This window comes from Equus caballus, chromosome 3, assembly GCF_041296265.1.
Source record: "Equus caballus isolate H_3958 breed thoroughbred chromosome 3, TB-T2T, whole genome shotgun sequence".
In the NCBI taxonomy this organism is placed as follows: domain Eukaryota; kingdom Metazoa; phylum Chordata; class Mammalia; order Perissodactyla; family Equidae; genus Equus; species Equus caballus.
In genome coordinates this window covers 5,353,632-5,366,348 of record NC_091686.1, presented here as the reverse complement: position 1 = coordinate 5,366,348, position 12,717 = coordinate 5,353,632, and positions in this window count along the sequence as shown.

Sequence of the window (12,717 nt, the reverse complement as noted above, 5' to 3'; positions counted from 1 at the left end):
TCTGGGTGCTGGTTACATAGGTGTGCTCAGTTTGTGATGATTTATTGAACTGCATATTTATGATTTGGGTATATATGTGTATATATAGTATCTAAACATCTAGCTATATCTATATCTGTATTTTATTACGCTTAATTTTTTCAATTGGTTGGTGGCAGAGCTGGCAAAGATTAGTCCCTTTGTGACTGTCAATCGAGACGAGTTGAATGAGAACTGGATGGTTATGACTGCTCTTCTATCTTGAGTGATTGATCCAGTTTATATTTTCTCCAGCTCCTGTAAGTGGCATTTCAAGGACCAGAGTGGCTTGCAGAGGGCTTGGCATATGCCCCATCGTCTCTCTTCAAGTGGAAGGTGTAATCTGAATTGCCAGCAAACACACCTCAGAAGCCAGGTTGTTCTTTGGCTAAGACCGATGAGCTTTAGAGCCGCTCAGCCCTGCACAGGGCTTACCAGATGCGCACGGACGTAAAAGGCTGCCACGTTGAGGGGAACTGGCTCACATCTACCCTCTCTGAATGTTTTCCACTCTGTAAGGGTCCAAAGCTCCCTTCAAGAACCCAGAGAAGTCGGCTCTGGCAGCTGGCTCGCCCGCAGTGTTTGTGAGCTCTGGAGTCCTGCCGTTTTTCTTCTATATGTGCTACCGTTAAGATATGTGGCTTCATAGTGACATCACCTCTTTGGGGCTGTTTCCTCATCTTTTAAGGCTCAGCTCACGTGTGGCCTCCTTTACTAAGTCCACCCTTAACAGCCCCCCAAAGCATAGCCCCCTGTCTCTCTGCTCCCATTTTACTTTGCACGAATGTCCATTTCAGTCCTTATGACTACTGTATGCAAATTGTCGTCTGTAGGTTCACGTCCTCCAAGGCGTGAGCATTTGGAGCCCTGGCCTAGAATCTTTTGGGTTCATGTCCTTATTACCTCGGTCTTTACCTCAATAAATTTTTGTCGAAAAAAAGTGAATGAATTTCACATGAATTAGTTTGTATGATTATCTGATCAATGTCTGCCTCTCCTACTAGACTATAAGCCCCATGAGTGTGGGGACTTGTTTTGTTCACTCCTGTACCCTGCTGTGCTTATCAAGCATGTATGTGGCTTGTGGTTGAGTGACTTTAGTCACAGAGAAGTGCAGTAGCTTGTCCTGGAATCTACCACTGGAAAGCCCGGCTGCTCTTACAGGTGGCATCCACCCACATGGACCAGGTGGCAGCCCCTCCAATATCTCCCAGGAAATAGTCACCTGCCAACCTGGTCACGGTGCAGGAGTCTTCAGAGAGCTTCCCTAGGTGTCTGGGTATGGACACCGCCCTCATGTTCCAAATATGGGGTTAGATTCCTGTAGAGGAGGGGAGTGGACAGTTTTTTCTGCCCACAAGTGGTACAGGATTACCCCTCAAAGAGGATACTGGGCTCAGAAGTGCCTACGTACCTGAAAGAAGGGGGTTTCTGGAAGAAATACTAGCTCATGGAAAACTCTGGGTGATTTTCCTTCTTTCTGGTCTGTGTAAGGGGGTGGAGGGAGGAAGGCACTATTTTTCCAGAATTCCCCATTGAAGAGCTTAGAGCATCAGTTCCTTAAGACAAAGATGCAAAGCAGGAAGGAGGAATGAGTATTTTGAAATAATTGGCAGGGAGGCAGCAACACCAAATAATATCACTCCCAAATCCTTCTCTGAGTCTCGGTAATAACCCGGTGGGGCTCGAGCGTGCAGCTCTGTTTGCTCAGTAGTTGTTTCATTATGTATTTTTACTGGTTAGTTTTCTCTCTATCCCCTGTTGATGGAGAGTACTTAACTGTTTATGAGTCCTGTTCAAGAGTGAGGTTTTTGATTTCCTGCCTAGAATTCTAAGTGAATGGGGGATAAATGGGGCAGGGGGACGGGTCACCAATGCAGGTTGGGATGGGGGTGGGCTTCTTGTGGCCCCTCTGAGACCAGCCCTGAGCATGCACATCACCTCATGCCACTCGGCTGCCTAACTGCTTCGCTGGCTGCCCGCTGCCTCAGGATCTAGGCCTGAGGCCTTAGTCTGGCCTCTGCCGTCCCGCAGGATCTGGCTCCACCTCTCTCTCTGGCCACGTGGCTCTTTCTTCCCACCCCTTCCTGCATAGGACTCCAACCACACCTGATCTTTTCCTGGGTTTTCAAAGCAGCCATGACTTCTCCCTCCTCGGGGCTCTGCCCTTGCTGTTCCCTCTGCCTGGAACATAACCCCTGACCCCATTATCTGGTCTAGTGATTCCTTATACTTTTCCTTCATAGCTCTGGCCTCAATTTGGGTTTCCCCCAAAGCAGAACCAAGACCAGGATTTGGGAGGCCATCCCAGCAACCGTGGTGAGAGAGGGAGGCGGGGAAGGGAGGAAAGACAAAAAGCGTGCTAATGAGTAAGTTATAGCTGTGGGCAACTGCACCCCATTCCCCTGGGCGCCCTCTGAGAGACTCTAGAATAGGGGTCAGCAAACTACAGCCTCAGGGCCACCTGCCTGTTTCTGTAAATAAAGTTGCATTGGAACACGGCCACACTCATTTGTTTACGTATTGTCTCGAGTAGAGTAGCTGTGACACAGACCATATGGCCTGCAAAGCCTAAAATATTTGCTATCTGGCCCTTAAGAAAAAGTGTGCTGAGCCATGCTCTAGAACATACCTCTGAATTGCCCTATCAAGAGGCAAGGAAGCTGGGGTATTTATTCACCAACTCCTTTCTCTTCCTGGCTGCAAATTGCTCCTGGGGGGCGTCATCTGCCCCAGAGGAAGCCCTCGGGCATAGAGGCATCAGTACTCAGGGGAGGAAGTGATCCACTGGTACGGGAACTGTGCACGGCTGTCCACTGGAGTGCGGGTGCTCTCCAGGTGGGTAGGGGGAGGTGGGCATGGTATCCACAGCACCTACTCCGGTTCTTACCACAATTATAGTTGATTAATTAGCTAATTAATTGTGTTATTATTTGTTTAGTATCTGTCTCCCCTGCTTCACTCTAAGTTCCATGAAGGCGAGGGACCACGTGGTCTCATTTTTGTCACATCTCCTGGCACAATGGCTGGCACATAACAGCTGGTCAAAAATGTCTGTTTACTGAATGATGAATGAACGAATGGCAATAGATATAGAAACCGAGACTCAGAGAGGTTATGTATCTGGGCTAAGGTCAAAGAGATTTGTGCCTAGGCCTTTTGACTGCAAACCTAGTAGATTTTCCTTTACATGAGACAAAATATAACGAATTGCTCAATGTGTGTGGATGACAAGCCAGGGAGGGAGAGGATGAGGAGGGTTAAGCAATCTTGGAGGAGGTGGGTCAAGCAGAATAAATGAGCTTTTGCAGAAAGGAAAACTCTAAGGGACCCCTTGAGTAGACTTTCCAGGAAAGGCAGGCCTTCAGATGAGAAATGACAGAAGCAACCGCCCAGAAGCGGGCCGGACAGAGTGCTATGTTAGTCGGGGGCTGGGCGAGCAAGCTCCCATAAGCAGAAAGGGGGTGCAATCAAGGTTGGACAGGTGAGGGAGAGCCAGTCCTGGTGGGCCCGGCTTGTGAGACAGTACAGGGTCTTCATCTGAAGAATGAAAGTATTATTTTAGAAAAGCGACTCCCTTAGCCTGTTTTCCCAGCAGATCTGGAATACTACTATAATGTGCTGCTTGGATGTGCACAAAGGCACGGCAGGGAGGGACCCAGACCCACCAGCAAACTCGTACATCTTGATGACTCTAACTTACTGATTTGCACTGTGGTTCTGTAAATGGACACATGAGTCCTATAAGAGGAGAGTTAGGCAAACTTTATAAATAATGCCTTAGATTTATTGAGTGCTCATCCCACTGTCTCTTTCCCACTGTGCTAATAATAATAGTAACAGGTAATACTTATCTGACACTTCCTGTGTTCCAGGCACTGTCTGAACTCTCTTTATGAATTCAATTGTATCCACAACTTTATGAGGGAGGCAGTACTATTATCTTGCTTTTACTACTGAGGACATTAAGTCCCAGAGAGATTAAGAAGTTTGCCCAAGGCCACACAGCTTGCAAGTAGTGGAGCTGGGAGAAAAACCTGGGGAGCATAAGGGTACAGTCCACGGCCTTGCCCAGCGTAGACCATTGCAGCTCACCGCCTTGGAGGGCAGGGGAGAAACCATACCTGGAGGCCTTGGTGTGAGTTGTCTGACTGTCTGTGTCATTGAGCATCTCTGGAAGTCTTAAATCCACAACTTCGGGTTGTAAATTTCCTTGGGGAAGATTTCACTGGAACAGCATTTCCTGCACAATGAGGGTCGTTGAGCTGTAGGCTGGGGTCTCCAGTGTTAGGACCAAAGTAACTGGGGGGAGAATTTTCAAAAGGCAATGTTATCATCAAGGGAGCAACATGGGTTAGCCCAACACCTGTCCTTCCTCAGTTGCCACTGGTCACGGATGTCCTAGTCCAGGGGTATTTGTAGAGAGTCCCTGTCTCAAGTCAGATGTGACTTCAAAAGAGCCAAAGATTTGAGTGCAAGTAGATGATTTGGGCAGTACCCAGGACACCAGTGGGATGGTCAAGAAGCAATACAGGGAAGGGAGGGCAGCCAATAAAGGTGCAGGATGAGATCAGCTACCACAGTGGAGGAACCCATGGCCTCAGAATTGTCCCACTCAGGGGAGGGAGCTGGGTCGTTTATGCACCAACACTCAAGAATCATTGGTGAGGCCTTCTTCTGGGGTTGTAACTGCCTAGCACGTCTGGCCTGGTCTACACAGGCAGTGCAGCCTTCTACAGACCCGGATGGACCTGGAGGACGTTACGCTAAGTGAAACACTCAAGGCACAAAAAGACAAATATTGCGCAATCTCCCGTATATGTAGAATCTAGAGAAGTCCAACTCATAGACGCAGAGTAGAATGGTGGTTACCAGGGTCTGGGGGGGTGAGGGAAATGGGAAGATGTTGGTCAAAGCACACAAACTTTCAGATGAATAAGTCCTGGGGATCTGATGTCCCGCATGGTGACCGTGGTTAAGAATACTGTATTGTATACCTGGAAGCTGCTGAGAGAGTAGCTCTTAATGTTCTCATCACACATATGCAAAAGTAACTCCGCGAGGTGATGGATGTGTTAATTAGCCTGATTGTGGTAATCAATTTCACAATGTGTCCGTATATTGAGTTAACACCTTGCACACCTTAAGTCTATACGATTTTTATTTGTCAATTACACCTCAATAAAGCCAGGGAAAGCCAGCCCTCAGGCAGAGAGACACAGGCACTGGCAGCTGGAAGTCAGCCAGGAGGGAGCTGCGGGCAGGCAGCACTGCCAGCACCAGTGGTCTCCTTCAGGTGGGGCTGACGACAAGCGGAATTTGGGTGGTTTGGAGATGGACAGCCCTGGGTTTTCATCCACCACTTACACCATGACCTTGCACGAGTTATTTCATTTCTCTAAACCTCAGATCCCTTTTCTACCCAAAGGAGGGGAAGAGTTCTGACTTGCCAGGGTTTTGCTGTGAACGCTGAACGATACAGCACGTAGAGCACATAGCACGGGGCTTGACTAAAGAGTGCAACTTGTCTCCTTATGATCTTTATCAGCATCACGGAAAGCGACACGCCCAGGCAGAAGGAGAGGGACTTGGGAAAGAGCGCGGGTCTCGTGGAGCAGCCCAACGTGCGCCAAACGACTTAGAGCTGTCAGAGGGACTCAAGCTGCAGGAGGCTCGCAGGAGCATTTTCTTCCTTTTCCTCTCCCAAAAGGTCAAACACATGCTTCGAGTGGGACATTTCCTTCAATCACTTTCAAAATAACAATTTGCCAGAACATTTTTATTAACCCTGAAGCTTGTGCAATCCACCGAGGGACGATAGGCTCCAGTGATATGTACGATAATAAAGTCCTAGACAAACCTGGCCAACAAGTGACACATGGACTCTCTCTTTGCACGTAATTAAATGTTGTTTTAAATGCGGAATGTGAGCGGCACGCAGAGCTGATCCTCCCGACGGGGAGCGTTCACCTGGCAAACTGCCAAAGAAGGCCGCCCCACTTAGCTTTAATAAAGACATAACGGCAAACGTCCCCTCCATCAGCGGGGCCCCCGGCTCTGAAGCCATCAGGTGTGTACCTGCATGTGTGAGGGTGGCGGGCCCAGGAGCTAATTCCACAGGTGAAAGATCCTGTGTTCCCGACTGATCCGGTGTGAGGGGGTGGTTGTCTTGGCCTGGGGCCCCGAGAACAGACTTGCAGAAGGCTCCTGGGGGCGTGTTCTCCGGAGACGCTCCCGTGAGGACGCGGGCAGGCAGGATCAGGCGAAGGGAGAAGCTGATCCTACCTATGGTTGCAGCTGAGGCCACTGCCGATCCTGAGGGGAGCTCTGGAGCTGGGGCCGCCCTGCAGAGGTGTCCCAAGTTGAGGCAGGGCAGCGTAAGCCAATCTTTTAAAAAACATTAAAAAAAAAAATTGTCATTGTGAAAGCGTAGTTGCCAAATTGGGAGGATAGAACTTATTTTATTTAACAGCTTTTAGCTTGATTTTTAACTTGTAAATATCCAGGCATATGGTACGTGGGCTTCTATTTGTAGTCCTGCCCTGGGCCCTACACACATCGGAGGCAGCCTCGAGGAAGGCGTTCCATCCCAGAAGCTTCAAATCCACGTAGGTGGATACGGGTGTGGAGTTACCACAAGCCAGGAAAGAAGGCCCTGCTGCTTTCTGGCTATGTGACTTTGATACCAGAGGTAGACACTGTTTTTATGATACCTCCTACCCAGATGGGGACACTGAGGACCAGAGAGCTTTATTCTCTTGTTCAAGGTCACGCACCTGGTAAGTGGTGGAGCCAGGACTGAAAACCAGACAACTGAACCCAAAGCCTGTACACGACTTTGTGTCCAAGGCCAAGCAGGATCCTGGTCAATCCAGTAGATGCTTGAGCTGGGTCCACCTCTCTGCTCACTGAAATTCTCTTCAAATTTTAAGACTTGTGCAAATATCACCTCCTCCTTGAAGCCTTCTCTGATTTTCCTCAGCCACATTTCTCTCTTCACTTTGCTTGTATCTTTCTCAAGACACAAGCTTATATACACCGATTAATATTAAAATTACGTGTATGTATATCTTATTTCCAGGACTAGAATATAAGTTCCCTGATGTCAGGGAGTCTGCCATATTCATCTCTGTATCCCTTTCTACTAGTTTTCTCTTGCTATGTAACAAGGTCCCACAAACTTAGCAGCTTAAAACAACACAAAGTGCTTATCTCACACTTTCTGTAGGTCAGAAATCTGGGCTTGGGGTCTCTTACAAGCCCACTGGTTGCTGGCTAAATTCATTTCCTTGCAGATGTAGGACTGAGGTCCCGTCTTCCTGCTGGCTGTCAGCCAGGAACTGCACTCAGTTTTGAGCATGTCCATAGTTCCTTGCCATGTGGCCCCCACAAGCAGTTCACAAGGATAATTCCTTTCTTCTAGGTCAGCTGGAGCTCATTTTTCTGACTTCCTTTCCTGCAACCAGCTGAAGAAAACTCTTGATTTTAAACTACTCACATGATTAGGTCAGGCCCACCCAGGATACTCTCCTATTTGCAATAAAAATGTAACAATCACAGACATGATATAATCATATTCACAGTTCAGCCAACACTCAAGGGGAGGGAGTCATATAAGGGTGGGGGAAATGGGGCTCATCTCAGAATTCTCCTACTATACCCTTCTACCACCTAGCATGTTATCCTGGGAAAGTTTGCAACGTAGTGAAGGATTTCTCCTCTAGTCTCTCTTTCATTTTCCTATTTAATTGCATTTGGCATGGGAGCACAGAACTCGGGATGCCTGCATTCTTTCAGGCTGGGAGACAAAAGAAGGAACTTATATTAAAGAGGGTGGAAGTGGTTGGGTCACTCTTATTCCCTTATCCTGTATTTCCAAAATAAATACACCACTGAGGGAATATAAATGATGTTAAGCGGTGCACGGGCACAGTAACAAGTCATGTTGAAGTCCAAGGTGAGAAATGCATTCACTCCCTTTTCAATGCTTTTCTAAAACCTCCTGTTATATTAAGGAGAAAGTCTCCATTTGGTGCCAATGTGCCCTTAACCCCGTCTACACTTGCAAATCTCTGTTTTTTAACAAAGAGGCTCAGGCTCTGAGACGTAAAGGTGCAACAGTATCAAGCTGGCACTGAACAACATTTTTGTTTGTATTGTAGCAATTTTTAGGTTCATTTTAATTATGGCAAGTGATACCAGTTTTTACTTATATTAATAAAAGATTTCCTTACTAAATTTTATTTAAGAAAAAGGTCAAAGTCAATTTCAATAAAATCATTATAGAAATAATAGTACTGGTAGTTCATAGATCTGGCAACAGTCATCTGTGTGGGATGTGAATGAGGGAGGCTGAGGAAACAGTGCTTCGTCAGGGGTAAAAGGGGCTGCAGCAGCTGGGCTGGGGCTGAAGCTGCAGGTGGGAGTTAAAGGGAGGCTCAGCTGCTGACACACTGAAAAGAGAGTGGGAACGGCCCTGTGAATGGCCTGGGAATTGGGATCCTGGCTCCTTGTCCTGGCTCAGCCATTTACCAGCTGTGCAACCTTGAGCATTCTTCCCTTTCTGTACTTGCAGGGTCCCCACCAGGAAGTGAGGAGTTTGGCCTTGATGGTCTATAGTGCTCCTTTCACTCCTGACTTTCCGCGATTCTGTGAATGAAGCAAGCCATCACATGGAAAGTCTCGTGGTTCGGACCCTCATTTTAATTTGTCGCTATGAAAAAAAATGTCTTCAAAGCTGATCATTTGCAGCAGAGTTTCTTAACTGCTGCACTGTTGACATTTGAGGCCCGATAATTCTTTGTTGCGAGGGCTGTCCTGTGCTTTGTAGGATGTTTAGCAGCATCTCTGGACTCCACCCACTAGGTGCCAGTAGCAGTACTCTAGACATGACAATGTGTTTCCAAACATCGCCAAAATATTCCCTGAGCGGCAAAACTGCCCTGGTTAGGAATTACTGATTTAGGGAAAACTCGTCTATTTTTGTGTGATTTTTGTTCCATTGGTTCTAATAGCAAAAACATTACTCAAACACTACCCAGTAGTACTTTCAGGCTGCGAGTTGCCTTCCATGTAGCAACAGGAGACACTAGATCGATCAACGGGTTCACTGGTGAATTCACTCCCTAATCATTTACGAGCAGGTACATACTGAACACCAGGCATACAATGGTGAACGAGAACCTTCAAGAACTTTCAGTTGGCCACCATTGATTTATAATTCACTTCTTGCAAAATATATGAATTAAGCTATTACTTATGTGCGCATTCTTCATCTAACAAATATTTCTTGCATGTCTAGTTTTTGTTAGCACCGTACTGAAGTGCAGAAACAGTGAACAAGACAGATGTGCTACTTTCTTTAAGGAGGTTCCAGCATGCAAGGCCCTCTGCCAGGCATTGTTAGGCACTCAGAGGTGACTCTGGTGAATGAATAAGAATATCACGAATGGAGGCTACCTCAAGTAGGCTTCAGTTTAGTGAGGGCAATTGCACAATGAGTAATTGCAGCTCTTGGAAGACAAGAAGTGGGAGAGAGTCCCTTTGGCTGGAGACATTACCAACACCTTCGTGAAGGCATTTGAACTGGATAAGTAAAGACAACATTTATTAAGTATTACTATGTACCCATTTTAGAGATGGGAAAACTTCAGAAGGCTGGGGAAGTTGTCAAAGTTACTAGTGGTTAGTTAGTTAGCTAGTGGAATACGGTCAGATGGAGGGAAGATGGGAGAAGGGACTTGAATCCATGTACTCTCATCTGGCACCGAAGTCATAAACTTGTTTACTTTCCCAGCCAGATTCTAAAGAGTGTTGGGAAACTTCTCAGAGGGAGACAGACAGAAGTTATAGAAGTGTGACAGAACGACAGCAGCTGAACACCTGCAGATAATCACAGGTCCAGGTCCAGGATTCAGGGCTCCCCAAAGAATCCAGTCCCACCGAGAAAGAGATGGTATAGCTGAGCCAGAGAGAGAACGTGGTGGCCATAGCAGGAAAGCTGAGCACAGTTGGAGAGAAGAAACATTTAGTGGCCAAATTCAAAGTGAGCTGCACGGAACATGGCAATCTCTCGCTTTAGTCGTTAGACTTTTGAACCCTTATAAGGTGTGTCATCAGAGGATGGCTCCCTCTCAGTGAAACCTATTAAAGGAAGCTTCTCTCATTCTTGCTGTTAGTCTTGGTTTTCTCCTAAAATTTGCTTGCATAACAAATCCAGACCTCCAAGCCTTCGGCCATTACCAGAGACAGAAATCTCTGCAGCTTCCTTACTCATCTCACTACTGAGTGAACTCTCATACCACAGAGACCCTTTTAAACGTCCGACTGCGGAGTAGCGGAATCTTTTCAGTACGTGCTGTACATAACATCAGCATGTGTTCCCGCAACGTGCTTTCATCTCTATTTGCTGCCCCCTCCCCCCGTGATTTGTGATTGGTTCATAAATAATACAATATCTGAGAGCAAATGGAGGAATTTTATCATGTTCCATCAAAAGAACTTCTGTTGGAATGGGGACTTATTTTTTTGCTAATGGTCTTTAAATATCTTGAAAGACTAGTTGTGTCTAGCCACAAATGCCTTAAGGTTGAAAAACGGTTACGCAGAAGCCCTATTAGAGTGTGGGTCTTGAAAACGTAATAAGGTAGAACATTTATAGTAGATGGTATTATAGTTACATTATTACAAATTGGCAACCTATCAATCTTTGAGAATTAAACCTTTGGGAAACTCATTGTATTTACTTTGATGGGCTCCAAATAACAATAAATACCAAGACTAATGCAGATTTCTTTCGGAAAAAATCAAAGCAATTGATCAAAGTGTGTATGTCTGTGTCTCCCCTAGATTTTGGGTTAGCTGAGGTCAGGGAGAGAGGGTCTTTGTATCCCTTATAGCACCAGGCATTGTGACTTTTAATGGGATGGTGGAGCTGACTTATACCGGTTTATGCAAGCTGCAGAAATTTGGCAAGCCAATTGTAAAACCCATGGTAGCTTAAAATTGGTCATAGTGGAAATATTTACTCTATAGAAATTGACAAATACAACAAGCCAGGGTTTGGGTTCTTTGTTTTTTGGCCGCTGGTTTTCTAACACACTACTGCATGTAATCCAGTACCCGGGAAGTGTTTGCTCACCTAGAAGTTGGGATCCTCTGTTCTGGGGAAATAACAACAATAGCAAAAAACCAAATCCTAGACCAATGCTTTATGGTCAATTGGGTTGGAATTTTTTCCTTTGTTGCCTGAAACTCACTCTGGACTCATCTCTCCCTCAATAAAGTTATTTTGCAATATGTGTGAAGAGATCAGGGTGGAACATTACCCTGATTTTCCAAGCATAAATACACCCTCATCAGATAGACTGTGTCTACACAGAGAAAGCATTTCCAACTTACTGTGTGTTACACTCTTTTCGCCTTGTCTTCCCTCTTTAAAATTAATATTCTGGTACTTCACACATTAGAATTAATACTCTGATATCCATTTTGGGACCCTACAGTGCACAAGGCACTTTGCCAGGGACCAAGGGGGCACTCAACATAACTAAGAGCTAGTTCATGCTGTCTGAGATTCCATTTCTGGCAAGAAGAGGAGAGAATAATACATGTGAGAATTTGGGCATGGACACTCTCTGTTGTTACTGTTGCTGTGTGGAGCTAACATTCATAGGAAGTGACAGGTCAGAGCCAGGGTCCCCCACTTAGCTAGAGCTAGCACAAAAACATAAGACAAGGTATGAAGTCAAGTAAGGCGTAGATGGAAAGTCAATGCAAGAGGAGGTCCAATGGGGATGGTGGGGAGCTGGGCCCGATATTCTGAAGTGAAGTCTGGGCGGTGGGATAATTCTGGCATTAAACTGTGGTGGAATGGCTGTTTTTCCAGTTCTAGTGGCTGTAAGCATGAGTGTGCTGAGACCATGGAAAGAGACTTTAGCAGAACCCATGATCACAGGGGCTCACAGATGGCTTGATGAGTCACTAAACATGCAGGAAAAGGGAGCTCATGATGAAGTCAGAAGAAGCAGGTCTTAAGTAAGTGGCAAGCAATGAAGTTTAGCACGTCTCTGGGTGGAAGCGTGATCATGAATGTCTTCAAGGATGAGGTAGGATTTTAAATGGGCCTCAAAAAATGGGTAGAAAGAGGCAGGCATTCTGAATGGGTGCAAATGGCTTGAGCAAACATGGATAAGGGAAATGTTTAACGTGATGCTGGCAGATGAGGATGGCATGCAGACCTAACTGACTGGAGCGAAGATTTAACATGGCACGTTGGCATAGTTAGGAGTTTGGGTTAATAGGGTCACCAAAACATTGATTTTTATTAAGGATTAAAATGCAGTAACATTTTTAATGTTAAAAGAACACAAAACTGTATACTTGAGAACGAAACTGGATTGAACAAAACTGTATTTTTTCTTACGTCTTTAAATTATGCACTTCATTCTTTTATACCTTCAACACTTTTCTAAGGATAAAGTTGGGAGATGGGAGGATCCCAAGATAAACCACCCATGGTTTTTACCTTCAAAGGATAGAGGAGACGGGACTAACATATCTGTGATGATAACACCATGAGAATCATGAATGCTCTTAATAGGGATCTGAATAAAGAACTGTAGATATTATGAGAAGGAAGAGATTATCTGTGGCTGGCAGTAATCAGGGCGGCTTCATGGAGAATAAGAAGGATTTATA